Genomic DNA, 25,837 nt, shown 5'->3' with positions numbered 1-25,837 from the left:
TCTAATCTAATGTTGTGGGTTGGTTTTGCTCCCCCTGTGTCTGATTATGAATTAGGCAGTGAGTTAGTTATTTATTATTAAATTTATATGGCTAGTTTTCCTAACTCCCGTTCAAAGGCCTCATCACTGCTGTAACAGCCGTACCATACCATAAAGGGGAAGCTCAAAGAGGCCATTCCTCTGTACTAGAGACAAATCATAACTAAGCTACAAAAAGTCTAGATAGCCACCAAGTGGCAGCAAAGAATTTTCTGTCTCTCTTTCCTGGCTTCTTTCGGTCATCTGGATCTTTTCAACCTAGTTTAGAGCTACAGTAGATCATTTTTCTCCTAGAAACCCAACCAATCCCCCTGAAACTGGATCTCTTCCTCAGCAGACGGAGAGGGTGACTTTTCTTGATCTCTGAAAGGAAAAGGGAGATCAGAGCCCTTTCTTCTCTGGCCTGGGAAAAATGGGATGGGGAGGGATTTCTGCTCTTTGTAGGCCAGAAGACATAGGATTCCCTTCCACACTACTACTATATTTTATTGGTGGAAAAGGAAAGTAAAGTGAAGGCAGTGCATTTATTTTAACACTGGAGTTTTACAAACCTTAAGAGTTATTTTTAAAAATTGAAATCTCAGCATAAAACATTTCACATAAAGGAAGGATTCAAATGATTTGAGTGCCTAGAGCCAGTTCCTGTGGATGGCAAACTCTCTACATAGACTCAAAAATCACTCCACGTGATTACAACGTGTCTGGCTTAGATCCCCAATGGGAAGCCATTGAGATGCATTGAACTTCATGTTTCATTTCTCCAGGCCATAGATTGGCTAGGTCAATGGCTCTGGTAGTCCAAGGTATCTTAACAATGCCAACTAAGGAAGGATGCTTCAGCATAGCCTGCCTGTTTCTGATTCAGTGCTTTGACTCCTTGTTTTTGTACTTGTATTCTAACATGGTCTCCAGCAGAGTAAAGAAATCTTCACACTCCTTGTCCTTCTCACAAAAGAAGACGGGGTGGCAGCCAGAGGTACATGGACCAAAGTGCTCCATGCCAGCTGCTAGACTCTTTGTCACCAATCTGATTGGTAGACTAAACAGCCAGGACCCAGCCTGATCTTTCCCTCATTCTCTCTCCAGTGTGAGACGAGTGCTATAGAAGGAGACAACGTAGGCTATCAAGGAGAAATTACCGCAAGAGCATTCCTGCTAACAAGGAGGAGGGGGAGTCAGCATGCAATGGTTTGCATCAAAACTGGCAGCAACTCACAACTGGGAAGCCTTTGCAGTGGGGGTGGGAAAAGCAGCATTAACAAGACTGCCTGCTTGGTGGCAGGGTGGCTGAGAGTCCCAAGCAGACAGGTCACCAGGCTAAGTGGGAAGTCTTTCAGAATACTTTGCTCCACTGCCTCATGGCCAACATTGTCTTTTGCAGCAGTGCTGGGTGGAGTGGGCAATGGGAGCAAATTGCCCAAGTGCTGCTAATAGCGAGGCCTCAATCAAAGTATAAGTTCAGCAGCTGAAATACACACTTGAAATATAAACCCAAGAATTCTTTCAGTTTATTTCTCTTTACAGGGAAATTGACTTCAGTGGAAGAAAAACAAGACAGAAAGAATAACAGATTAACAGAGTTGGAAGGGACCTTGGAGGTTTTCTAGTCCAACCCCCTGCTCATGCAGGAGACCCTATACCATTTCCGACAAACGGTTGTCCAATCTCTTCTTAAAAACTTCCAGTGTTGGAGCATTCACAACTTCTGAAGACAAGCCATTCCAGCGATTAATTGTTCTAATTGTCAGGACATTTCTCCTTAGTTCTAGGTTGGTTCTCTCCTTGATTAGTTTCCATCTATTGCTTCTTCTTCTACCTTCAAATGTTTTGGAGAATAGGTTGATCCCCTTCTTCTTTGTGGCAGCCTCTTAGATATTGGAAAACTACTATCATGCTGCTCCTATTCTTTTTTTCCCATTAACCTAGACATATCCAATTCCTGCAACCGTACTTCATGTTTTAGTCTCCAGTCCCATAATCATCTTTGTTGCTATTCTCTGCACTCTTTCTAGAGTCTCAACGTCTTTTTTTATATTGTGGTGATCAAAACTGGATGCAGTATTTCAGATATGGTCTTACCAAGGCATTATAAAGTGGTGCTAACACTTCACGTGATCTTGATTCTATCCGTCTGTTAATGCAGCCTAGGACTGTGTTGGCTTTTTTTGGCAGCAGCAGCAGACTGCTGGCTCATATTTAAATCGTTGTCCACTAGGACTCCAAGAGCCTTCTCACAATCACTACCATTGAGCCAGGTACCACCTATTCTATATCTGTGCATTTGGTTTTTCTTTCCTAAATGTAGACCCTTACTTTTCTCAACATTGAACTGCACTGATTGCAGGAGTTGCTCTGATGTGGGATGTAGTAAAAAGCAAAGAGTACCTGTATTATGGGATTCATGTTGGCTGGGGAATTAGGGTGGGGGGGAGGTTGAAGTCCACCCTTCTTTTAAGGTTGCTAAATTTGAAAAACACTAGCTTAAATTAAGATTGGGCCATTCTTTCCATGCCATTCCCCCTACCCCCTGCCAGCCCCCCAGACTTTAGCTTTGTTCTGGACAAGTATGGTTGCCTTCAATAGATTCTGTCATATGCAGAGAATATGTTTATATCCCCTTAAGTTCATTTAGATGAACAAGCCATTGGATGATACCAATATTAGAGATACCACACTCATTCTTTGTTTGGCATATTGTATGCCTTTATCTCCAGAGTGTATTGAAAACATTCATTGTGATTTTTAAAGGATGACCCCCCCCCCCAATATGAACTACCAGCTTTAGGATTTGTTTTTAAGTCCATGGGCTTTTTAAGACATGGTCAACCAAAGGCTAAACATACTTCCCTGGGGAGGGAATTTCATAAATAAGATAACATTGCTCAGAAGGCATGCTCACCTAAAATATTATATTGTATTGTATTGTATTGTATTGTGTTGTGTTGTGTTGTGCTGTGCTGTGCTGTGCTGTATTGCATTGTATTATAATATAATATAATATAATATAATATAATATAATATAATATAATATAATATAATATAATATAATATTATATTATATTATATTATATTATATTATATTATATTATATTATATTATATTATATTATATTATATTAGTCTAGTCTACCGTAGTCTAGTCTAGTCTATTTTAGTCTAGTCTAGTCTACTCTACTCTACATATTAGGCAGACATGCCTTCTGAGCAATGTCTTCTTATTTATGAAATTTCCTCCCTAGGGAAGTATGTTTAGCCCTTGGTTGACCATGTTTTAGACAAGCCAAGGTGATTTTGTTTCAAAAGATATTTAATATTTGCATTGCTTTCAAGTGTTGCTTTTTCAAAGCTTGGTTTAACAATAATGTTGTGTTCAGGATTTTAATGTCCCAACTCCTTACAGATGTGCTCCAGAATGCTCATTCAGTAGAAATCCTGGCTGTGAATCCTGGACATTTATTTATGCATTTGTTAGATTTGTAGTCCATATTTTGTTCAGAAGGTCAAGGTTGTGTTAACTTTCCCCATTTTTCCCCACAGTAACAACCCAGTGGGATAGATTGGGCTGTCCCATAGTCACCAGTGAGCTTCCATGTCTGGTGATGGATTTGTGCCAACTCCCATACTTATATCAACTGTTTCTCAACCTTTGCAACTTTAAAATATGTGGACTTTAATTCCCAGAATTCTGTAAGTTGAAGTCCTCATATCTTAAAGTTGTTAAAGTTGAGAAACACTGCCTTAATCTCCACATCATTGGAGTCCTAAGGCATCTGAGAGGCACCATGACAGAGAAGGCTCTTGTTTCATTGTAGTATAAAAAAATCATAATGTTAGCCCTGAAATATTACATGAAAATATTGAAAGAAAAAGTGGGATATATCCCATGTATTTCTGTTTATTGTTTAGGTGGATTTCTATCCCAATCTTTATTAAATGGTTTTCCAAACCAACTTTTTGTATTCATTTATTCCCATTCATGCTATCCCACACTCCCCAAGTCCAGATGGTCATCTCCTTTGGTCAGAAACATGTCTTGGCACTTTTTAAAACCTTTGTAATTCAGTCAGCATTATGTATATTGATCATGTAATTAATTAAACCATCAATCAACCATTCAGCAATTCCACAGTTGTAAAAAAATAAAAGCACTATACAATATTTTCTCTCAAAACTCTTAAGTAATTTAGTAATCTTGACCACAAATATATATTCCTGTGTTAATTTAGTATATTAGAGGCAGATGGCTGATGTGGAACTGAGTAACCTATAATATATTTTCCTAGTCTTTTAAAAATCTTCATCATTTTCAAAATTTCTTTCTTTCTTGTCCACTTCTTGTGTTATGTACCTTTCAGCTTGCTATGGTCAGTGAATGTCACTTAACTAAGCTTTTTCATCAAGTCAATTTCTAAACAAATTGACTTTCAAGCTTGCCAGCCAAATGGTTCCCTGCTAAGCGAATGAAGCTAGGAAGAAACATCTGGCTGTTGTCGTCTGGAAGAGGCTGGCTTATCAGTTTTAATTCTTGGAGGGGGGGGAAGCAGATATCAGGTGAAGAAAGTTTGTTTACCATCTGTGTGTTCAAAGAAAAATCACCAGGGGCTTTATCTGTTTGGGCACCTTCTTGTCTATAGGGAACCCATCAGAGATGCAAGCATTGATTTCCCAAGAACAAATATCCCTCCTTGTTGATGATAAAGTAATAGGGAATAATGCTTTAAAGTAGCCAGATGAACAAGAGGAGAAAAATAGAAAAAAACAAAAAAAGGGAGAGTATGAGTTTATTTATTTATTTATTTAGTGTATGGCATATCATACACGGACTAGCAAGATATTAACATTTTACCTAGACAGTAAAACACAATAAAATACAACTGTTAAAAACATCTAAGTTCAATTACCAGTGTCCAGGCCATCTCTTTAAAGTGCAACTTCGTTTATAGGAAAACGATAGGTTTATAGGCTGATAAATTATGACCCAAGAAAGTTACCTCTGATGTACCTTGTGCATTTAAAAGAAGTTCTTGTCCATTTGTATATCCTCTGCTCATTGTTCAGCTGTCTTTTAGCTTTTTCCTATGTATTCTTCTCTTTGGCGAATTCTGTCTATCATATTGAACCGAAGAAATTGTCCATAGCAACCATCAATTTAGAATCCAAGAGACCATGAGTTCTAGTCCTGCCTTAGATACAAAGCCCATTGGGTGACCTCACACTCTCTCAGTCCTAGAGACAAGGCAATGGCAAACCACTTCTGAAAAACCCTACTAAGAAAATTTCAGGGACTTCTTCAGGCAATCACCAGAAGAAAAGACTGACTTGAAGGCACACAAGAAAAAAAAAGATTCATTTTCTAATAAAAAATCAATACAATTGGTGCCTATACATCTGGGAGGAGCGGAGGCTTGGCAATTGGTATGTATATAATAATATTCATTGGCATACTCAGTTTGTGACAGTGGTGAAATCCAAATTTTTTTACTACCGGTTCTGTGGGTGTGCCTTGGTGGGTGTGGCAGGGGAAGGTTACTGCAAAATCTCCATTCCCACCCCACTCCTGGGGGAAGGATATTGCAAAATCTCCATTCCCACCCCACTCTGGGGCCAGTCAGAGGTGGTATTTGCCAGTTCTCTGAATTGCTCAAAATTTCCGCTACCGGTTCTCCAGAACCTGTCAGAACCTGCTGTATTTCACCCCTGGTTTGTGAGTTAGCACAGTTGACAAATAAACAGGCTGAATTTCTTTTGCCTCTTGGTTCTGTTGAGCTCTTTAAAAAAAGGCAGAAATATGGCCTAGAGCTACATAGCACCCACTGCTCTTATCTCCTCCCTCTGAGGAAAAAAGGTTTCTATAAAAGCTTTCTGTGTAGGGACATTGTGCACTCCTTCAGAATGATGTGTCGGCCCATAAATCATTAGTCCCTATGATTTATATACAGACTCACACAGGTTAGGTAATTGCAGTAAACAGAATAAACAGAACTCACTCAGGCTGGATTTATGGGTGAAAGAGAGGATTCTTAACCACCAAAGACGAAGAAAACTACTTAGCAAATCCCACACTTGCGTTTTGCCCAGCCTTTGCAAAATGTTGCTTAAATATTTTCAGATTAAAGAGGAACTGCACCAGTTCCAATTACAGTCCCAATAACTCTGTTTTCGGAACAAGAGATTCAGCACTTGAACTGTTATTATTCGGGAAGTGATCAGCCAACCCTTCTCATCTGCTGTGATATGGAATATTATTAGTATATTTAAAATTCTGTTATAAAAAATGGTTTTAGTTGTGGCAGATATATCATAAATTTGGTCTCCCTTGATATATACAGAAAGCTTTATGAACTCAGCAAAACATTTAGATGCTTTCCCAGTTAGTTCACATGACCCCAGTAATCCTTCATTCTTTTGTTTTTTCATATCAAATGAATTTTATGGACTCACTGGCTTTTCAGAAACTTCCAAAGCAATCCTATTATGGCAAAAAAGGGTAATGTTGTGAGACATCTACTGCAATATCCAAAGTCTTTCACATTTCCTGCAGCCAGAACAGAAAAGGGACAGAGTGATTTTTTTCATTACCTTTCCCCCTTCCTCTTCCCCCCCACCCTACATTTCTTCTTCATTCTCCTCACATTCTGCTCGGTGGCATTGAGGAATGTGTGCCTGGACAGAAGAGAACTCCATAAATACATGCCATTTCCAGGGGTCTGCTTTGGAATATTGGAGCCTGAATGGTGACATAATTTCTCTCTACCAACATGTCTAGCTACAGATTAACTTATTCACAGTGCCCAATGGGTCACTAGTTGCTCTATCTAGAAGGCTGCCATGACTCTCTAAATTGCTAACATACATTTTCAAAAGAAAGACATATTTTTCTTTTAGATTAGCCTTTCCCAACCTACAGACTCCCACAGGCCCATCCAGCATAATCAATAATTAGGGACAATGTAGGGATAGCTGTACTGATGTAATGGAAAGCCAATCCTGAACTTCGATTTGGAAGATCCAACAATTCTAATTGCAAATACTCTCTCTCCCTTTTTTAGGTTTTTAGGTTTGAGTGCTAATTGTCAACATTTCAAGCACATTTGGATCCAGTTCAATCAAATGTTAGATTAGAGTTTGGGGCAGAAAATGCCTTGTTCACCCTTGATACGCCCTTTGCTGAAAAACTGCAAAATTTCACTGCAAAATAGAAGCGCTATTTTACCACGATTGTGTTCTTACTTGGAGAATTGTTTCTTAAAACATATGCCAGGGAATGGCTGCTGTATTCTGATACAACTGTACTATGGCATTCTTAAATGATCTTATTTCTTGCGTTTTATAACAGTTTAACAATCTCTTGCGATAGTTAACTGGAGATGTTTATGTTTGAAATTCTAAATAGCTTAAGACTATTAAGCGAATTTGGAGGAATATCTCATCCCATATGTATGTATATATGTATGTGTGTGAATGTTTGCCTAATCCATATATCATTCTTTCTCAAGTGCAAATATCAAAAGAAGTTAGGTAGGTGATTAATTATTGATTCTCTTTCTCAGTAGACTTTAGATTCTTAAAGCTATTTCTGTTCAAAGACATTTTAGATCTCAGATTTTCTCTAAATTGTGTGTTTGTGTGTGTGTCTTTGTGTATCCTGTGCTCATTGTTGCTGAATTTTATTTAACATGCTTTCTATCACTATATTGTGGCGGTTTTTTTCTTGGACGTAGTGTGGGGTGTATTTTGTTCACAAAAGGATTTTAAGCAAGAAAAGGCAGTATAGCTGGGTGATATGTTAAAGCCTCTCTTCTGGCAGAATTCTGTTACAAGAAAAACTCAGGGGGATATATTGAATAGTGATTCTAAATCTATTGCAGGATTATATTATACATTGCATTCAGTTTGCTAAGCACAACCAGAGCTGCCATTTGCTTAAAGGTTTCTTTAACTGAAGTGGTCATGGTAACCTCTTCCCACACAAGTTTTGCCAAAGCTGGATTTCAATATGAAAACATCTGAAATTATATTGTTGTAACTATAAAATCAAACCCAATACTACAGCGCCATTGGAAAAAATGCTAACATTAGAATGTACAGCTTTGTTTGCATTCTGTAGACTTTAAGAATGATTTCCTAAAATTTAACAATGCTAATATTTTCCCCATGTTGGGTAGCTTTTTCTCATCAAGGAAAACTGGAACAATCCGTTTTCAGTACATCTTTATTTGATTGTGTTGAAACAGAGTTGCATTTTAAACAGCACTGTTTAAATTCACAAACTGTTCTAAGATCAGAATTGTCCATGCCATTGCTTTAAATGTCTTAAACTTAAACTTTTCATCCTGCCAAGATAGTGAGTAACATTTCCATATACTGTATTCGAAATCTGGATGAAAACTGTCCATATTTTGCATAAACTGAATGAGCTCTCCAATGAATATTAGCTGTATGTTTAGATTTGCCCTAAAAAGTGGGCAAAAGTGTTTTGTTTTTAAAGGAACTAAGAAAATATTGCAAAAAACAAGCAATTCATAAATTTTTGGCATAGCAAATTCATAGTAGCCCTTTATGCTATATTAAGAGGTGCAAGCAGTTCCAATCAAGGAGAGGACAACCTAGAACTAAGGAGAAATTTCCTGGCAGTTAGAACAATTAATCAGTGGAACGGCCTACCTCCAGAAATTGTTGGTGGTCCAATACTGGAGTTTTTAAAGAAGAGATTGGACAACGATTTGTCTGAAATGGTATAGGGTTTCCTGCTTGGAGGACTAGAAGACCTACAGAATACAGAATAACAGAATTGGAAGGGACCTTTTGTAGGTCATCTAATCCAATCTTCTGCTTAAGGAGGAAACCCTATACCAGTGGTGGCAAACCTTTTACTCACTGAGTGCCGAACAGGTACGTGCTTCATGTGCTTCGCGGGCGGGCGGGTTTTCCACACTAATGCACGGCTTCTCCCTTGTGTGCTGCGCGCACAACTGCATCATCTGTGTATGTGCACAGCTTTTGCATGCACCCTCCCATGCACTGTGTGCACAATCACAGCATCTGTGCATGTGTGCAGTTTTTATGCATGCAATGCATGTGCGTGAATGACGTCTATGTATATGCATGCTGCACGCAAGTATGTCACGCATATGTGCAAACACACGTGCATGTGCAGGAGAGCTCCGAAGGCCAGCTGGGTCCCCTGAATTGCACACATGCGCACCAGAAGCCCGAACACAAGCTGGGGCATGCGTTCATGCACAGCTACAGGTGAGTTGGGCAACAGCTTGCGTGCTCGGAAAGATGGCTCTGCGTGCTACCTCGGGCATGCATGCCATAGGTTTGCCATCACAGCCCTATACCATTTCTGACAAGTGGCTGAAATTCTTGAAAGCTTCCAGTGATGAAGAACCCACAACTTCTGAAGGCAAGCAGTTCCATTGATTGATTGTTCTGTCAGAAAATGTTTCCTTATTTCTAGGTTGAATCTCTCCTTGATCAGTTTCCATCCATTGTTCCTTCTCTGGCCTTCAGGTGCTCTGGAAAATAGATTGCCCTCCTCCTCTCTGTGGCAACCCCTCAAGTATTGGAACAATGCTATTCTGTATTTGGAAACAATAAATGGAACCTATAAATCCATTGTTTAAAAATCTTCATTTATTATTAAACTTATTTATTGCCCATCTCATGGTTTAAGGCGACTCTGAGCAGCTATTTGCTATGCATATTGGAAACAAAAGAATTGCAAATGAAAGCTTAGCAGCCAGTAGAGATACCAGAAATAAATTAGGCCAATATGATTGGCATAGCACCCAAGCTCTTAAATTGGGTGCTGGCAGGCATAAAATTACATTGCACAACCTTCTTTTTGGAGTCCATGTTCTGTCCCCGTCCCACATGCACACACACCAACAGACGTTCAAGAGTTAAAGACCAAACCAGCCGGCAAAATCCTTTTCCTTATGATAACGGAACTTGGCAACAACCTAGTGGCTGCCTGCCAAGAGTTTATTACTTACGAAGAGGAGAGATAACTTCTCCCCGCTTTTGGTACATCAAAGGAAACAGCTCAATAATTACAGAGTCAATCAAGTCCAAAGATAATCCAGCAAAGTCTATAGCAAAAGTCCGGCAATGCAGAATGGCGTGGAAGCTTTCAGCTTTGTTCGTCACAAGGTTTGACTGGCCACCACGCTCCCTTTTATACCCTGTGGGGTGTGGTCCAGTGACTCAGCCTAATCTCGGGCATGCCTTTTCTTCTGTTGCACGCGCTTATCTCTGTGACGCTGGCATTGATCCAGCCAAGACTCATTACTCTCATCACTGTCCACCTGTGGCTGCGTGGACGTGCTTGGCTCCGGCCCTATCTCTTGCCCTTCGGCGGACACCGAAGGCATTGCCAAAGAGGAGAGTCTTGGAGAGGGAGGCCTTGCCAACTCCTCTCCTTCACTCTCGGAGTCCTCTCCTGCCGATGACACAGGCTCAGGTAATGGAGCCACAACAGTCCAGGTATTTTGTACCAAGGATACTTTTAAAGGTATCCATTCATGCATGGTTGCGTTTAGCCTCATAATACAATGAAAGCAACTTCCCTCTCAGTTAAATCAGTCTTCTAGTTTAGCTGGGATTCTGTCACACTGGAACTGTCAGAAAAGAGCAATTCTCAAGTTTGGCTATAACAAAAATTCTTCAACTGAAAACAAAGAATCAGGATCTTATGAATATTATCTCCATTGGGAAAATTCTGTTCTGCTTGGTGTAGCGTTGGTTTCTATGCTGCTGATCCAAAGCTGCATCTGGTAGACTAGCTCATTATCAGGCAACAGTCCAAGAAAGATATCGTTGCATCTGTATTGCTACTAATTTATCAGAGGTTTCTACAGGTGGATAAAATGAGGGGAAATGCTGAACAGAATGACATATGGGGGAAAAAATATCTGATCTTTCGTATTTCCAGTTAATAGGTTATATGAAACATCTTTATTGGATAGTCTGGGTGAGTTACTGTTGGACTGTGAGAGTAAACCATTTTGGGCTAAATGGAAAAAATAGCCTACTTGTTGGTCCTTGGCAAGTAATTCATTCAGCGCTGACCTTAGGCTCTGCCTGGCTTCTTCTTCACTCTGATTCAGAATTTCTGCTTTCATATTTTCCTACTGTAATTAGTTTAACTGACATTCCCACTTGCAAAAGCATTAGGATATCTTTCTTAAAAGTGGGTATTGGGGTAAAAAGAAACAAGGTTTCAAGCTGATGGTCAGGTAACGACCCACCAGAAAATTGGCCAAATTAGCTGGGTGGGCATATCTGCATTTAATAGTTGGGCACATGCTTGAGCGCCATACAAGGTGCACATGTACCACTTGAATCAAAAATAGCAGGTGATCCATGATGGGGGTAATGACAAATGTGGCAATGCTGCCTTTGTATCCAAAAACTATGTGCTCCTTAGCTTCTCTGCATTAGAGCAGATAATGTATACTACCCAATATGTTCTCATAAATGAATTGGAATTAGAGAAGAACACTGAGCTGGCTAGTATTTGCTGATGAAATCAAGTTATTCAGGTAGAAGAAGCAGAAATCATGATATGCTTCAATAAGATCTTACCAAGTTAAGGAAGGGGTGGAAAGGGGAAAGCAGGAATGGCATTAAATACTAGGTAGTATATACCAATCTGGCCTGAACTAAACCAGGAAACCAGCTAAACCACGAAAGAGAACTCAAGGTTTGGGCAGATAACTTAAAAAAATTAGACTTTATGTTGCAGATGTGAGAAGGATTGATTCCATTTCCCCCTTTCTCATAGGGGGAAAAGATAGAAAATAAATGCAAAAACTCTTTAATGTTTTCATACAAACGTTTGATGTAGTAACTTTTAAATTAGTTTGTACAATTATCAAATATCCTCTCAGAAAGTATTTTATAATGCAGGAAAAGGGACAGCATTATCAAGACGAGTCATGAACGGAGGGGTTGGAGCAATCCTCTACAAGGAAAAGCTGAGCAAAAGCTGGGAGAGGGCTAATACAATAAAAATACATAAGATTAAGTATAGTATGTAAAGAATGTGAATAAAGAATCACTCTTCCATTTCACTCCCTGTCTTCTAGCAGTACAGACTGAGACTATTCATTGAAAATGAAAGAAATCCTTCACTCAGCACTCCACTGAAATATGGAATTTGCTACCACATTGTATAGATAGACAACTTTGAAAATGGCAGAGAAAATTATTGAAGGATAAGATAATGAATGGCTGGTAGCCAAGATGGCTGATATCTTAATGATGAGAACTGGAAGATCTCTGAGTATGGGTAAGCCTGAGACAATAGCATTAAAGGGCTCTTGCAATAACTTTCATTTATAAATTAAAAGCATTTGAAGCAAAGAAAAGAGCAAGGCCAGTAAAAAATAGATGGACATAGTTACAATGCCAATGGTGGACCTTTAGAAGGCCAGGTTAAGTATAGATCGTTATGGAGAAAATCTACCATTGAAGCCACTAAGATTTGACATTGACTTCATGGCAAGTATTAATCAAAAATCAAATCAAAATATCCAAAACATCTAAGAAATCCTCCTTTAGCACAACTGGCAGAAAGGCTGAAAGAAGTGAACAAGCCCACCCTAAAATACAGCTACATACATACTGAACCAGTGGTGAGTTGCTACCAGTTCACACCAGATCAGGTGAACCGGTAGCAGTGGCGGTGGGAGGCTCCGCCCACCCACCCAGACGCTTCTGCGCATGCGCAGAAACTACTGCACATGCTCAGAAGCACCACGCATGCACACGAGCATGCGCGCACGAACGAACCGGTAGCGACGGGATTTGGAACCCGCTCCTGTATTGAATTTATCCAATATTATCACAGTTCCTTCCTTTTGTCACTCAGAGTCAGCAAGAGCCCATATGGAGGCAATTTGAAGCAAGTGGGCCCTTGTTGGATAACTCTCCTTGGTTAGGCCAAAATAATACCGTGCGTAGTTAAAGCTACTTGGCAGCCAATTAACCTCCCTCCCCCTCAAGCCAGTACATGACAGGTTAAGAGTCTTCCTGTTTCTGCAAACTTCTCCACACATAGCCTTGCACACTCTTCAGCTATCAGGGAGAATGATAGCTGCAGCAGAGCCAACACGTCAGCACCTCAGGCAACACACCTCTTACCTGTCAGGAGCTCAGCATTTTGCGGCAATGCGGCATGTCACAGCCCTAGTTGATGAAAGTCATGGCCCTTCTTCATTCCACCCATGTGATAGATGGGGCAGGGCCAAATTTATTGGCATTTCAAGACTTCTAGAGATTCCACATACAAGCTGAGCTGAGCTTTCACAGCTAGGTTTTCAGGTCTTTCTGCATGGTTTCCCCATGCAAAAGTGACAAGACAGAAGCAATGGATATGACAGTTTACAAATATCATTATTAGGATTGCTGGGGTTATTCATAATAATATTACTCTCATCTTATTCGGCTTTAGAAACCTGGATTTTCATGTAATTATTATTGTATTCTTACCTTAATAATTAGGCTAATGATTAAAGAAGTGCCATATGATACAATCGGAAAGGGATGCAATGATTTTCCCAGGATTGTAAAGCAGGTTTCAAAATTTTTTACTACCAGTTCTGTGGGTGTGGCTTGGTGGGTGTGGCAGGGGAAGGATACTGTAAAATCTCCATTCCCACCCCACTCCAAGGGAAGGATACTGTAAAATCTCCATTCCCTCCCCAGTCCAGGGGAAGGATACTGCAAAATCCCCATTTCCTCGATCAGCTGGGACTTGGGAGGCAGAGAATAGATGGGGGTGGGGCCAGTCAGGATTTTTACTACCGGTTCTCCGAACTACTCAAAAGTTCCACTACCGGTTCTCCAGAACTGGTCAGAATCTGCTGAAACCCACCTCTGATCTATACCATCTATACCATCCTAAAAATGATCCAAAATGTGTGTGTGCGTGTGTGCGTGTGTGTGAGAGAAAAAACATCCCAACTTTATATATAGCAATAAATGAAATTATTGACAATAGGTTACATATCAATTTGGCTGACACTGATTGCAGCATTTTTGATCTATACTATTATAGAATGAATGCCCATATTCTGCTTTCTGATATATATTTCATGAGAAACAGTGGACACAAATATCCCTTTTTTCATTAGTTACTATTTTCTCACCTTTTTCATGAACTCTGGGTGGTTTATGATTAGTTTTCACTGAATTTTACCTCAAATCAACAATTCTATGGCCCCTTGTAGACCACAGGATGTATTACTGCAAAAGCTTATGCAATAGTACTTTTCTTATCAATCTTTAAAATGTCACAGACTCTTTAATGGCATACATAACACCCTTCACCGATCATTTCCATTTGCTTCACAGAAATCCTCCTAGCAGACAATATAAAACTACAATCCATTAATCAAAAGTCTATAAATGAATTCAATAAATCCTATTCCCATCTGTAAGTAGGGACAAGCTTGCATTGTAGATCTGAAGTGGCTGAAGTGTTTCACTGATTAATCAAAACTTGCTCTTTTCTACAATTGCCAACCATGGTAGTTTTGTAAAAACTAGAAAAACGATAGAAACGATGGTCATTTCAGTTTTGTAATATATCCAATCAAATATGAATGCCTGAGAGCGGTGACACAAATAGGGCTAGCAAATCTGAGCTACAAAAAAAATCCAGACAACCAGTAGGTGGAAATGGGACTGTCTCCTTACTGCCATCTAGTGGCTATCAGGGTTTGGACAGCCTTATCATAAAGAAGAGGCTAGTTGTTTTATAAAGGATGTGTATGAAAAAGAACCAAGGAACTGCTAAGCAGGAGGAGCAGCAGGATCTTGCCAAAGACTGACCATGCTGAAAAGACACCTTGTCAGCATTTGATCAAGTTATTGCCATAGAAGGGTGCTGAAACTGACAATCAAGCTTAGCTGAGGCTGAGGATCCATCTGGGTTTCATCTGCAGGGGGAGACGGATGGCTCTTTTGGCTCCCCCTCCTCCCCCTCCCTTCCTTTCACTGCTTACCAGCTTCTAAGAAGGCATTCCAGGGGACTTTGTAGCAAGGAGACTGTCTCAAGCTTCCAGAAAACTATAGGGCCATAGTGGAGCCAGCCTCCTCCTCATCCATCATTCTTATCAGAGCTTTCTGGCAGGGTTGTGGTCCGTGGCTGCAAGGCTTTCTAGGATTGAAGAACTAGACTAGGTTGAGAAGGAGACAAGGAGGATGCGCTGGAGTGATAAGCAGCACCACAAACAAAAACAACCATCCTCATTGGAAACTTCAAAGCCTACCATCTTTGGATTTATGTGGCCCAGAAACACAAGAGTTTGGCAAGGAATACTGAGAAAGAAAGGGCCACAGGTAGAACTTGGTGAGATTCTGAAAGAAGGTAAAGGTATTTGGCTTTGTAGCACACCTAACTTATGCATCTGTGGTCTTGTCACCCAAGAAAACAGCAATTTGATTTCAGATGTTCCTGGACTTAGTTTGAAGGTCTTAGAGACACACACATTCATATTGATAGAGATAGAGCTATCACTGTATCTTATGCATTATATATTATTGCAACATTTAATAATTAGTCACTGGAAGTTTTTAAGAAGAGACTGGACAGCCACTTGTCTGAAATGGTATAGGGCAGGGGTGTCAAACTCGTGCCCCAAGGGCCAGATGCGTCATGTGCTGGCCCTGCCCCTGCCCCGTTTAGCGAAGGGGGGAAAAGTCCCGATACATCACGTAATGATGCTGTGATGATGTGAGTTTGACACCTCTGGTATAGGGTCTCCTGCTTGAGCAGAGGGCTGGACTAGAAGACCTCCACGGTCCCTTCCAGCTCTATTCTATTCACAAATGGTAATTCACAAACCATAGGTAAGATCCAGCATTGCCTGAGTAGATTTTGTTTGTTCCGCTGGGTGTTTCTTCCCACTTCTGCACTCTGCATTTTCCATACGTAGTCCAGGTTTATTCTGAGGATCACCCAATTTTCCCAAACAAATTTGAGGAGCAGCACCAAGACTCCAGGGAGAAAGATGACCTCATTTCACCAACAATGATCATTTTACAGATAAAGGTTGTCAGATTCAGAAACTGAGTTGGTTAATTTAAACAGTATTGATTTCTGTGAATCAAAATCAACTTTTTCACAATTGTGGCATTATTATTTTCTTTTTTAAAAAGTCACATATTTCTTAGTGGGGAAAGGAACTGACAATGCGTAATAATCGTATTTTAAAAGTAAACTGGTCAATAGCACCTCCTTCTCCTCTAAGTAGCAGAATAAAAGTGACTTACTTGGGAGAAACAAAATCATCTCAGCTTTTTCTTGAACTCTCTTTTGAACCCTTGAGTGTTTTGTTTTACTACTATTTATTGCACTTCCTTTAATTCTTTGACAATCTGCTGTATGTGAATTTAGTTTGGTTTATTTGATATGATCTGGTACGGTGAAAATTCTGCTTGAGGGAGGCACTGTTCTCCATCTTTTTAAAGAAATAGTACAGATGAGTGTTCCATAAGTGGTTGAAGGTATCTAAAATCTTTGATTCTGACACACACATTTCTCTTCAGCTGCCTCTATTTCTTTTCTTTGTAGCGAGGATTTAGACTGTATACATCTCTATAACGATGGATATTTTCTGCTACTATAATTACATTCATGCAAATAATCTGCTGCCCTTTGTGGTTTATATCAGATCTTTAGGTTTGTAATTTATTTTGGCGCAGTCTAGACTGTAACCACTTTGAAGTTGTTTCAGATAGGATAAGAACAAACATTTTTCCCCCAAAGTGGCTGGATTAGAGAAACGGCCCAATTATTTATCTTTCTAGTCAGATGATTGAGTTACTGTACTGTCCAACAGCAGCCTGTTTGTCCCACAGTTCCCTCTCTCCCTCTCTTCTTCTCCTTTTACTTTTGTAATACTGAAAGGTGGTGAATCAAATAAGGTGAAGTTGAAGTAACAAACTTATTTATGAAAGAGTGACCACAAAACATGTGGTCTAGAAAGTTGGTGGAGTAAGTTATAGCTGAGCTAGGGGTGAAATCCAAAATTTTTCCCTGCCGGTTCTGTGGGCGTGACTTGGTGGACATGGCAGGGGAAGGATAGTGCAAAATCTCCATTGCCACCCCACTCCAGGGGAAGGATACTGCAAAATCTCCATTCCCTCCCCACTCTGGGGCCAGCCAGAGGTGGTATTTGCTGGTTCTCCAAACTACTCAAAATTTCCGCTACCGGTTCTCCAGAACCTGTTAGAACCTGCTGGATTTTACCCCTGGGCTGAGCATATTGGGAGGGAATAGGTTCAGTACCAATAAACTTTGGGCTCCATTTCAAGGTTCTGGGTGATTGTGGTTCAAGATTCAGTTGCGGGTGTTCCAAAACTGGAGGCTTTTAAGAAGAGACTGGAGTGGACAGCCATTTGTCTAAAATGATATAAAGTCTCCTTGCTTGAGCAGGGGGTTGTACTAGAAGACCTCCAAGGTCCCTTCCAACTCTATTATTTTGTTATTCTGTTTTTAATGTTTAAAGCCCTTACATGGCTTGACTTCCATGTATAATCACCTCTTCCAAACAGAATCAGCCTACCTTGGCTCAGGCATTTATCCCAACAGAAGCTGCTAAAAGTTTTATCTTAAGGCCTTTCCACCATTTCAGCTTGGGAGGAAGTGAAGACCAAAATTCCCCTTTTTCAAGAGTAAAACAATAAGGAGAGGACCAGAAAAAACACCTTTGTCAATGTCTCTCATTAGTTTTACAGTGCAATTAGAGCAGGACATTTAAGGCTGAATCCTTTTGCCATCAGAAGATGTTTTTATAGTGATCTCAGGTTTTTGAAGGCTACTTTTGTAACAATAGCCTGAAGAGAATTCTGCCATTCTATAAACAAATAAACATTTCAGTCTCTAGTTTTGCAAATCAAATACTAAGAGGGCCATCTGGAAGAACATGTGTTTCCTATATTTCTACTGCATTTTAAATATTTTAGCAGCACTATTTGCCCAGATGTAATTGCCAGAGTTTATGATAATTTCTTTAAAAAAAATTAAAGCTTGTGATACCCCTTATAAGTAAGCTCTTCAGACTGCAAACAAATCTACAAAATAATTTTCCCCCAGTATGCATCCTTTGGCTCCATGTAGCTCCCAAACACACTAGCTAGGGGAGGGAGGGGAAGGGAAAGGAATTTAACTGAGAGGAGCAAATGTTCTTTTAATATTATTTCATTTTAGCTAGGTTTTAGATGAAAGCAAATCTGGACATTGTTAATACAAGAAACTGAAAGGAAGGTATCTAGACCGGGTGTGTCCCATAAAACTTATATGCTTATAACAAGGAGGAAAAAAACAGATAAAGTGTAGGCAATTAGCAAAGAATATTCTGGAGACAAGCTCTAACTAGCATGTAGCCATTTTTAAAACAATTTATCCATATTGTTTGTAGGGAAGAGGGAATTATTTTGCTACCAGTGGTACTATTAACAATCCAGTATGACGTATCACCCCTGCCTGACTACCCTTAATCTTCCCAATGCCTTTCTTTCTTTCTTTCCTATCCTCAACCCGCAATGTCCTTGGCTTTTTCTTTATCCCTCTAACCACATCTACCCCTTTTCTTCCCATGTAGGGACACAATCATCTGAAGCCTGTATTTCAGTTTGGGCACAGATCACCTTAAAGCTGCTTTTTCACTGATGGAATTGTTCATGCACGGAATGCTCCATCTCTTTTAATACAAACTGGTAGCAATTTATGATAGTCCTTCCTTGGGTCTTCCAATTTATTATAATTCTTTCCTAGATCATAAAGATTATGGTACCATATTACTCTTAACTCATATTTGATCTTTTTTCTCTAAGTGAAATACCAAATCACCTGCAATATGCACCCTCCAGTTTCTCAAAACCAGTTTGAAAATGGTCCACCAACATTTATTGATTGATTGATTGATTGATTGATTGATTGATTGATTGATTCGATTTATATGCCGCCCTTCTCCAGAGACTCCGGGCGGCTTACAATGCGTTAAGCAATAGCCTTCATACTTTTGTATATATCTGCTTAGTAGGGCTTTCGGGCCCCCCTAAGCGGTGTTCTTTTTTATACAAAGTCAGCTTATTGACCCCACAATCCGGGTCCTCATTTTACCTACCTCGGAAGGATGGAAGGCTGAGTCAACCTTGAGCCTGGTGAGATTTGAACTTGCAGTAATTGTAGGCAGCTGGCAGCTAAGTGCTACATAACAGCACTTTAGTCCACTGCACCACCAAGGCATTACTTATGTCCATCTCAAAATTCTGAGAACAAAGAGCAACAATCATCATTTTGTTACTTTGATCTACCTCAAGTCTCAAAGGAACAAGAATGCCCTCATCCCCACTTTGCACAAACAATAGAAAAATTACACTCTCCTAGATACATCTTTATTTCCCTTTACATGCATTTGTCATAAAGCAGTCCCTATGAAGGGGAGCTACAAAGATGTAGCTCCCTAAAGCCGCTTTCCCTTCTTAAACTTGCATGAGGGCAAGAAGGAGAAATTGTCTACTGGGGACCCTTCAAATGAGGAAACAGACTATCAAAAACAATACAAAGCCACTGCAGAGAGAAAAAGAGAAAGAAGGAAAGAGAATCTATTTTTTATTACTGTTTGAAGTGTTCTTCATCTGAGCCAAAAGTAAATTGGCTGAGCTGCCAAATAGAGACAGAATGAGATCACATAAGTGCAGAGCAGAGTGATGCATAGATCCTGAATGGAAATACCTTCAGTGACTGTTTAGTCAGAAACAGGTGTGGATATTTCCTTGTGCTTTGCCTCCAAAGATTTTGCCACAGGAATGCTCATCAACCCTCCCTCGCCCTTCCTTTCTCCTGTTCACTCTCCTAAATGTTGCATCCCTTGAGTATTGATACAGATGTTTTATGCACTTCTCTGCACATCCTTTTTTAAAAAAAAAAATATTAACATATGCTACAGCTTGCCATTTTGAAATTAGTTCCATATACTTTATATTTCAATTATTGTCTGTCATCTTGCCTATTTAAATTTAAAAAGGATACCAATTAGTTTAAATTAAAATAATGGTTTAACACAAGACAAATACAAGCAGAAGGCACTGAAAAGCAGGAATATCCTGAATGTTTAGTTTGTGTGTAGATGTTAATGTGTGTATGTACACATATACATACATACATGCACACAGATACCACTATCCTACCGGTAGTAATTGGGGGAAAGGAATGAGGTAAACTGAAAGCTGGGATGGATATTGTAAAGAGTATAGCAATCTAAGTACCTCCTGTTGAGAACTATCAAGAGATGAGGATAAGGCCGATTGCCAAGAGCCATCAATCAATTGTACCATGAGATAGAAGTGTGGCTTTGCCTTGATCAGGCCTAAAACTGAGCTATGGAATCTCTTCCCTCACAGCTGTATAGTACTGGCTAACCCATTCTCGTGCCACAAGGTAACTTTTAAGTGAACCACTCTTCCCATGCTCCAGGATTGGGAATACCATACATAGGATATAAATACTGAACTATCTGCTGGAATGGAGGAAAATATTACCTTCTTTATGAATTGCTTTGCTGCCATCTAATGATTGCCATGATTTTTCACAACCCAGTTTACTCATTTATCAAATTTGAATAGCTGCCCATCTCATGGAAAGCAGCATGTTCTGGCATGTCTACTCAGTATATATAAAGGTGACTTTTATTGGGGGAAGGAATACTAATATAGGCACATTTAGCCCAATATAGATAATGTTCTGCTAAGAGGTATATCATGAACCCAGAAATCAAATTCTTAAGGGTTTTACTAATTTTTTCCAATGTTTTTTTTTTTCATTCTGAAAATTAAAAACTAAGGTCATGGGTGATCTATTTCTTCACCAGTTTAGACTGGGGATAAATGAATTTTATTATGCAGCAAATGAATGTAGTTAGTATTCAAGCTTGTTTGTTTGTTTCGTGTTTCTACTTCTATCTCCTTAAAGGATTCCTTCTTAATGCTGACACAATTATATTTCTTGTTCATCTTGATTATTTCAACTGATTCCTCTTACATTCTATTCTGTCTCAACTGTTTTTCCAAACTCAAAACTTCATGTTCAGGTCAAAGCATCATGTATGTGTTTATCTGACACATGCATATACAGCAAAAGTAAGATGTAAATGAACTTTTCAGGGTAAATTAAGTGTAGATGGTAGTGGTAGTTATTGATATTCCCCATAGTTTCCCTTTCCAGCAATAATGGAGAGGTAAGCCAGTGTCTTGCCCCAGTCTTCCCTCTCACCTTTGTTTCTATAATGTGCTTCTATGAACATCTACTCTTTGTTTACCAGAACTGGGCTGCAAAAGGGTAGATCACCACCACTATAGGGCAACAAAGAGCTACAGATTTAAGTGTCTCTTTGCTGGCATCTAGAGTCCCAAAGGAGCTTTTTCAGGAGGCTACTGGACTTTCTTGTTTTTTCTTTTGAAGACGTTTTGCTTCTCATGAGAAGCTAAACATCTTCAAAAGAAAAAACAAGAAAGTCCAGTTGCCTCCTGAAAAAGCACCTTTGTGACAACAATGACCTGCATGACTGAGAATCTCTACAGACTTCTGGCAGCTAGTGGTCACCTGGAAGTTGGTAACCCAGAACTAGTAGCCCTAATCCACTTAAAAGAAAGGGGACACAAAAGGAATGAATCAATGGGTATGTGAGTGTCACACATATGGATGATTTAGGGCAATTAAATAAAGAACAGCTGCATGATTGCCAGATGCCATGGGATCCTTTACTTTTGAATATAAAGGACTACAGTTTTTGAAGGACAGCTTGTGTTCTAATGGGAATCCCTTGGTCTTTTTTTTTATCATTAAAGGGTTATCTCCACAGTTTGAAGATAAGATGTTGTCATCTTCTTTTCCCTGGAAGCTCCCAATGAAAAAAAATATTTTTCCTGTCCTTCCATCCTGGCATTCAGAAGATCAGTGAAGCAATTCATATTTTGGGGGATTTTGGATTTAATTTAAAATAAATTTTGTTGAGTTGAAAGCACAACAGGTTTTGAGTCAGTTTTATTATTATAATTTGTTGCACAGTCAGCCAGATGTTTAGTCTAGATTTGGCATTTTTATCTACCTACCAAGTCCTGGGATGGACAAAAGTTGTTTGATGGTGTTAAAAGTATCATCAAGGATGTAAGCTCTTCTAAGTAAAGCTGCCTTTTGCAATTGACTGATGGGGATTTTGTCAATGCCAACGATGTTCAAGAAATGCTCCAGATGTTTTGGGATAGACTATTGGTACTATCTTTGCGTTCTTTTGCCACAGTCATTCTACTTCTACTATTATTAGGTTGTGTATGGAATTTTATTGCCACTTTGGAAGCCCAAAAGGTGAAGGAAGCAGATGGAAACAGGTTAAAGGGTTGGAATAATAACCAAACAAATAATAAACACATTTTTGCTTTTTTTAAAAAAAAAAACTACCAAAATAAACCACTTATATACAAAAGAGCTGGAGGAAGGTGTGCTTTTCTATTTTGGAGGCTGTGGGTCTAACATTAGCTTTGGGGGGGGTTTGTTTGTTTTGTATTTTGTTTTGTTTTAATGAAATATTTTGCTCTCTGTGTAGTCAAAGCCCTGCCATGAACAGCCCCCTTTGAGAAAGCACAACGAGAAATTATTGGACTAGAATTAAAACATAGTTAGAATAAATGCTACAACAACATATAGAATTAAAACCTGAGCTGTTCCTATTGGGTATTCTACCAGAGAAAATCAGTAAAGAAAATATATATTTGATTATACATGTAATAACTGCAGCGAGGATAGTATTTGCGCAAAGATGGAAAGCAGAGAACATCCCTTCAGAGGGAAAAATAATTAAAAAAATATTAGATTGTGCAGAAATGTATAAATTGACTTTGATAATTAAAGAAAGAGAGGAATCGGAATATTTTAAGATATGGGGACCATTTTACCATTGGGTAGAGAAGAAATATACTGTATATAGGGTAATGTTGTAATGAAGCAATGGAAGAAGAAAGAGGAGAGTGAAGATAGATAAATGTATTAATAGTGAGTAAGAAATATAGGGAGAATGTTATAAATAAATGAATAATTTGGGGAGAATGTTATAACAAATGAATGGAAAATACTAAGAAGATCAGAGGAGTAAGAAGAAGAAGAAGAAGTCACAAAAGACGGACCTAGATGATACACTGAAGAACTGATTATGTATGTTTGTTTGTTTATAAAATAAAAAAAATATGCAGAGAGAGAGAGAGAAAGGGAGAGAGCGCACAATGGATTTTTCTAAATCTGCCTCTGTAGCTCAAGGTAACCATCTTCAATAAAACCCTGTCTGTGGTAGTGCTGTTCTCTCCAACACATGAGCATGAATAATGGCTTTGGAATGGGAAAACCTAGCATTACCTGAGAAATTAGTGAAGTCACCACTGTCCTCACAGCTGGGCTCAGCAGCAGCTTTGTGCGCCAAGAGGAACAGTTTCGTGTTCCCTTCAAACATCGCTAACTCACCTCTCAGCTCATTTGTTCACTTCTGGGCAGCCTGCTGACACCCCTTCCCTTTACTGCCAGCTGCAGAAACCTGGCAGCTGATTTAGGAGAGCTTCTGAGCCCCAGAATGTAAACTGTTTTTTTCACTCGCAATATATAAGCAAGTCATAAACTAAAAGATTTGGGTCTGGTCACATGGGACAGATCCCCTTCCCTAAAATTGAAGCATTGATCTCTATTTTCGTTAACAGTGCCTAAACTGCCTAGATGATAGAAGACCCAGGTGCTAACAAACTTGGTAATCTCCTGCCATACATCTGATGTGGCATGTTTGAAGTCTGAGGACTAGTTATTTATGTTATTTATATCATATGCGGCGAAAGGACATTAGCCAACATCAGTGGCTTTCACTGCAGGAGAGCTAGCACTCTTGGGAATCAATTGCTCCTATTCTAGGTACATTTTTGAGAAAGAACAATGAAGTGGGTTCTGTGTAGATGGCATTACACAAACACAAACTGACACTGTTTTGTTAAAGGAGCAGAGGAATATTATTCTCAGAAAGCAACAGAAAGGGGGGGGAGTGCTGCTGCTTGCTGCTTTTAAAATATTGTAGAAAAAAACCCCACATGCCCACTTACTTGGAACTATAACATTACGGGAAATTTCTAACATATCTCCCAATAATTTTAGTTTTAAGTATTATCATGGTATGAAACAATTAAAGATACACACATTGCATTATGGGTGCTTGGCTTATTTACAGCAATGAAATTTGTAGGACAAATAAAATAATTATATACAGGTAGTCCTCAATTTACAACAGTTCACTTAGTGACCATTCGAAGTTACAATGGCACTGAAAAAAGTGACCTATGACCATTTTTCACCCTTAGGACTATTGGTGCATCCCCATGGTCACATGATTTACATTTGGATGCTTGATAATTGACTCAGATTTATGACAGTTGCAGTATCCTGGGGTCACGTGATCACCTTTTGCAACCTTCTGAAAAGCAAAGTCAAGGGGAAAACCAAGTTCACTTAACAACCGTGTTACTAATTTAACAACTACAGCAATTCACTTAACAAATGTGGCAGGAACAGTTGTAAAATGGGGCAAAACTCACTTAACAAATTTCTCACTTAGCAACATAAATTTTGGGCTCAGTTGTGTCGTACGTTGAGGACTCCCTGAATACAGGTAGCCTTCGATTTATAATTGAGCCCAGAATTGTGGTCATAAGTTGTTCCAGTCATAAAACAGGGCACCATTTACCTTACCCGATTTTATGATATTTTTTTGTGTGGGTCGTTAAGTGAATATAGCAGTTATTAAGCTAATCCATTTTACCTAATGGGCAATTTTTTGCCAGGAACCAAAGGTAAAAACTAATTTCTGGCCAAAAAAAAGCCATAAACCATGATCACATGACTGTGGGACACTGCAAATAGCCATAAATGTGGGTTGGTTCCAAGTACCCAAAATGTGACAACAATTGACATTCTAACCACTGTGTCATCACCGCTCTTTCCAATGCTGGGAAAAGTATATTCATTTTCACCTATTTCCACAAGAATGACCCCTATGAGAGAATATTTTAAAGTAACTCTCTTTTACTTTTTATTTTACAAAACATTTGTCCTACTAACCAAAATGAAACGGGGCGGACCCATGCTTTTTGAAACAAGTGAAACTCCATGGAACATTTCACTTAATCCGCGTACATTCTCTTTGCCTTGGATTATATTGTGCTAAAGTTCTGATTGGATGTTTTCTTGTATAGAATGGCACTAAAATTTACTTCCAACAGGTTGGGTTAGATTTTAAATTCCCGTTATAAAAAAAAAAAACAGGGATTGTTATATTAAAGCCAATGAAGATCTGGTACTTTTCAGAGCTATTGAGCTATAATATTATAATACCCAATGGTTTTAGCCAAAGATTAGAAATTCTGGGAACTGTAGTCCAAAGATCTGGACAGTATGAGGTAGGAAAGGCATTAAAGTGTGAAATACTAGCTTGGAGTCTTGAAGAGCTAAGCAAAGGAAGGTACCCTCCCTAGCAGCTTGTGACTTGTTATCAAAAGTTTAGAAGAGTGAATTATTACCTCCTCTGTTCAATCCTTTCATCCAACTGTTTTCCACTGGGCTTTCATGTCTCTACTTCCCCATGACAGCACCTCTATTGCATCCCTTGGCCTGTGTTTGAAGCTACGGCCCTTTTTAGATCTAAAGCTCCAAGGTTGGCCTGATGGAATAAATTATAAAGTCTTGGTGATTCCTCGCT

General features: G+C 39.2%; 1 long non-coding RNA gene across 1 annotated transcript; it reads left to right on the top strand.

The window, feature by feature from the left end:
- Nucleotides 1-5,266: 5,266 nt before the first annotated feature.
- LOC132710843 (uncharacterized) lies at nt 5,267-22,084 on the top strand. The gene is made up of 3 exons (XR_009621572.2): nt 5,267-5,453; nt 12,134-12,336; nt 21,906-22,084. It is a non-coding gene; the product is annotated as an uncharacterized LOC132710843 (long non-coding RNA).
- The last annotated feature ends 3,753 nt before the right edge of the window (nt 22,085-25,837 follow it).

Source organism: Pantherophis guttatus, chromosome 2 (assembly GCF_059756535.1).
Source record: "Pantherophis guttatus breed Tessera chromosome 2, ASM5975653v1, whole genome shotgun sequence".
Taxonomy (NCBI): Eukaryota; Metazoa; Chordata; class Lepidosauria; order Squamata; family Colubridae; genus Pantherophis; species Pantherophis guttatus.
This window is presented reverse-complemented; position numbering and strand designations above follow the sequence as displayed.